At 34.1% G+C, this 4648-nt stretch overlaps 1 pseudogene; it reads right to left on the bottom strand.

Moving 5' to 3' along the window:
• Positions 1–2824: 2824 nt before the first annotated feature.
• LOC108471477 (uncharacterized) lies at positions 2825–3291 on the bottom strand (annotated as a pseudogene).
• Positions 3292–4648: the final 1357 nt, after the last annotated feature.

Raw genomic sequence — 4648 nt, 5'->3', positions numbered from 1 at the left:
CATGAAAAGAATCGTAATAAATGGCTTAAATAGAATTATGGAAAGTGGGAAGGGACTTGAAAGGTAATTAAACCAAAAATTAAAAGTAAAAGAAAAAGAATTGAAAATGGCAAAATGAAAAGTGACGCTAGACAGGCTCATGGGCTGGGCTACCCAGCCCGGCCCGAAGGCCCGCCCGAAATGTGAGAGGGTTTGGACAAAAATATAGGCCCAAAAAATGGGCTTGGACCAAAAAAATAAGGTCCGTTTAAAAAATAGGCCGAGCCTTGGGTAAGGTATTTTTAGCCCGGGCCCAACCCGAATTCACTAAATGACAAAAAAAATCTACTATTTTTTTTGAATGTTATTTTCTTGTTGTTTTCTCCTATTTTGCTACCATATTACTATTAGTTGCTATTATTTTTGTTGTTATTGTTTGGATATTGTATAAAACTTATTTTATTATTAATTTTGTTATTATTTTAAAGGCATTTGTTAATTTTGTTATTATTTTAGAGGTATTTGCTTGTTAAGTTGCATCTATCTTAGTGCTATTTAAGTCTACATATTTCTTAAAATTTATTTTCAATTTATTGAAAAATATTTATTTTGATTTTTTAGTATTTTGATGTATTATATATATTTAAAAATTATATAAAAATAAATATGGGCGGGTCAGGCCAGGCCCAAATTTTAGTATTTTTATTTGGGTCGGGCTTGGGCAAAATTTTAAGCCCATTTTTTGGGCCCGGGCCGAGCCCAATGAATGGGCCTAAATTTTTAGTTGAGCCTGGCCTAAACCTGGCTCGGCCCGGCCCATGAGCACCTCTAAGTGACGCACGTAATGGAAAGGAAAAAAAAGAAAATAATTTATTAAAGCCCAAAGTCAAGTGTGTTCAATTGATTGTAGCTACTAGGTATTGATTGTAACAATATAAAAAATCCTTCAATTTTTATCCAACCACTTTTAAAAAAATCTTTAACCTTCCACATCTTCACAGACATGTCTATTTCACCGAGCCTCTCTCTGAGACAGTGCCCAGATCGTTACGCCTTTTGTGCGGGTCAGAACTTACCCGACAAGGAATTTCGCTACCATAGGACCGTTATAATTACGACCGCCGCTCACTCAAGTCCCCTCGGTCATGGCTCCCCTGTCATCAGTCACCAACTTCCTTGACCTTCCTAAGACTGGCAAAGGCCACCATACATGGTCTTACGACTTTGCAAAGACCTGTGTTTTTGGTAAACAGTCGCTCGGACCTGGTCACTGCGACCCCCTTTGTGAGGAGGCACCCCTTCTCCCGAAGTTACGGGGCTATTTTGCCAAGAATCTTTATCCAACCATATTTAAATCTTCAATCTTTCAATCAAGCCCTCTTCTTTATTTTTTGTTCCAATTTAGCTCCTTTTTTTTGTAAGAGTTTAAATTCAGCACACCAACTTCATTCTTAATAAAAAAATATATAAATTTAATAATATTTTATTTGATAATTAGCTAAAAAAAATATATTTTGCTTTTTAATTTTGATGTCTTGTACAATATAATATTATTTTATAAAGCCCAATTCATTTTATTCAAAAAAAAAACGAATTTATCTCGTCATCACAATTAAAAGCTTCAACTCCATATCAAGGTCACAATCAATAGCATCAATATTGATACCATCCCCTTTAAGCTTATTATCCAAAAACTTAGTTAACAAATAGTGCAATAAAAGTAACATAGGAGTAATATATTGGATACAAATGATTCAAACAATTAATGGACTAGATCCTAAAGGGTTAAAATAACCTAACACAAGAGGCCATAGACGAACAACAAAGATCTAGAAACAAGATTGAAACCCACACTTTTAACCTTACTAGATTAGAATATATTAAAATAATAAAAATTGATAAAATTTTTAATAGAAAAATTATTTTATTTATTTTTAGTTAATTTATGTGAGTCAATTTATTCACTTTTTGAATAAATAAAGTAAAATATAATCTTACTCTTCAAACAGAGTTCTCCATGATACTTTTACCCATTCTAAACTCCATGTACCTTTTAATTATATTACAATTTACAAGCACTGATTGTGAAGCTCCTTCATGATTAAGCTAACAATTATCTCAAACAACACTAACAATTGGAGTTTCTCTTATATATATATATGTATTATATGGATGATTACATCCACAAGAATTATGACTGAAAGATATTTTATTATCTCTCTTAGGATAAGAGACCAAATATAATCATCTTGAACTTAAGATAATTAAGACTGAATTTATTTAAATTTTTGAAAAAAAAATCAATTGAAATGAGAATCAACTAAAATCAAATGATATAGGTAAAGATCCACAAAAATGTATAAATAACTATCCTTATCACCTCAATCCTCAAAAATACCTACACTAATTGTTACTCTGTTCAACCATCATCACTTTATAGCGTTCAACGCTCAGGGGCTCTCATCTCCACCCTCATTCTACACATCAACCAATTTTAATTTCTTTTTTAACCCTTAATCTCTTTATTTTTCATCTATTTTTTTTTTTTAGAATTTTATCCTTCATCTCTTCAATGCCAGAAAGTTTCCTTTCTCTTAAATATTTTTGTCGTGTTTAGTAGGAAATAATTTTACTATTATTTCCCAAAATAAAGTTAAAATCAGCAAAAATCTCTAGGTTAAAAACTTCAAATTGGCAGTTCATCACACCCCTTTTCAAAAGCATTCATACCCAACTGACCGACTTAATTACAATGCTAATACCATAACCATAAATTTCCCAAAAGGCCGAAAACCTAAGACATACGCTAAAGTAATTTATCATAAGGCGATGAGTACTCACCTAATTAAATGGAGGCGGCTGCGAAAGCATTGAACCGATTGCAGTCGAAGCCGCACCACACTGTGGAGACTCGTAAAAGTTATCAGTAGGGAAGTTAGCGGAGCCGATCCCTACGGAGAATTCCATCTCTTCCCCATCATGGATGACTTAGACGATGTCAAGCCAGAAGAAGAGAACCTTAACGCTCACACCTTTCAAGTTTGTGATCCTACCTGGGGAGATCACTCCATGTATGGTGGACTTGTAACTCAGTTCGTAGGACTCAATTTTGAAGTTGCAGGTTTCCTGCAAAAAAGTTGAAAACTCACCCGTGCCTCTATTCAATTTGTACCCACTCACGCCTTTGGGAAGGATGCTTGCTAGGAAGTCGTACTGTTGAAGAACTTGATATGCCGATAGCTTATCATTGGCTGAAGCCAATGAAGCTGGAAGGGAGACTAGAATCAGGAAGATTACGCTTCGCAACGCCATGGTGAAGAAAGAAGTTTCTTAATGGGATTGAGTGGGGGGAATTAAAGTTAAAAAAGTCAGATGTGGCTGCTGCTGAGTTTAAAGTTGGTGCACCAAAATTTAATTAAAATGAGTTGAGAGGGCAATCGTATATATCTTTTGTCAAGATGGTCAAGGATGATGATGATCTTAATCATACACGCAACTAGTAAGAAAGAAACTAATCAGGTATGTTGACAATTTTTATATAATATAATTTTTGTGATTTTTATTTATTTGACAATTTTATTGATTTGTTAAAATGTTGATTTAATTTGTTGTTATTTTTATAAGTTGTTTGTTTGAAAGAAACTAATCGGTATGTTTCTATTTCTATTTTTATTTTTTAATTGTATGTTTTTATATTTAGATAGTTTATATTAATTTTAATTATATTATTATTGTAATCTACCATAATTTTTTTATGATAGGTAAATTATGGGAAATTATTAGATATTTACAGATTTTGTTTCTAAAATTTGAAATAATTTATTGTATTTTTAAAACAAATTAAATGAATTCATTTTTTAATTATAGATTTGCAGAAATGGGTTATTTGATTAATAATAATAATAATCACATATCAAGTACTATTAATGAGATGGTAATAAAATTTTTATTTGATACTCATGTTATTTGTGGAATTAAATTATATAGTATTAACTATTTTGCTAATTTAATAATGTCAGGGCCCGTACCCCGTATTGAGGGGCCGTGTTAATAGTGTAGGGTTTCTGCCAGATGAACATCTAATACCATATTTGGAGTTAGCCAGGTTCGGATCAACGGCATTGATCCGGACTTTTGATCTGCCATATAACTTGATTTCCGCTTTAATCGAGCGATGGCGTTCGGAGACCCACACGTTTCATTTGCCGTGCGGGGAGTGCACCATCACTCTAGAAGATGTTGCACTACAGCTCGGGCTTCCCATCGACGGGAATGTGGTCACGGGCGTAAGTTCGATCTCTAGGCCGGCTACCTTTTGCTATGAATTAATTAGACGCTCGCCAAGTGAGGGGAAATTTACAAGTTTGAGGTTTTCATGGCTAAAGGTCAATTTTGAGCATTTGCCTAGTACTGCCAATGAATGGGAGGTGATGCAGGCTGTTCGAGCTTACATTATGCACCTTATAGGGGGTGTACTCATGCCGGATGCAAACGGTAGTACAGTCCACTTGATGTACTTACCCCTATTATCCAATTTGCATAACACCCGTTCATATAGTTAAGGGTCTGTAGTGTTAGCCATGCTGTATCACGAACTTTGTCGGACGACAGATCCTTCTGCGATGGACATAGGCCGATGCCTCATACTGCTGCAATCGTGGGCACTTTA

Source organism: Gossypium arboreum, chromosome 11 (assembly GCF_025698485.1).
Source record: "Gossypium arboreum isolate Shixiya-1 chromosome 11, ASM2569848v2, whole genome shotgun sequence".
NCBI lineage: Eukaryota > Viridiplantae > Streptophyta > Magnoliopsida > Malvales > Malvaceae > Gossypium > Gossypium arboreum.
Note: the sequence above shows the minus strand (reverse complement) of the source record. Positions and strands in the feature narration are given on the sequence as shown.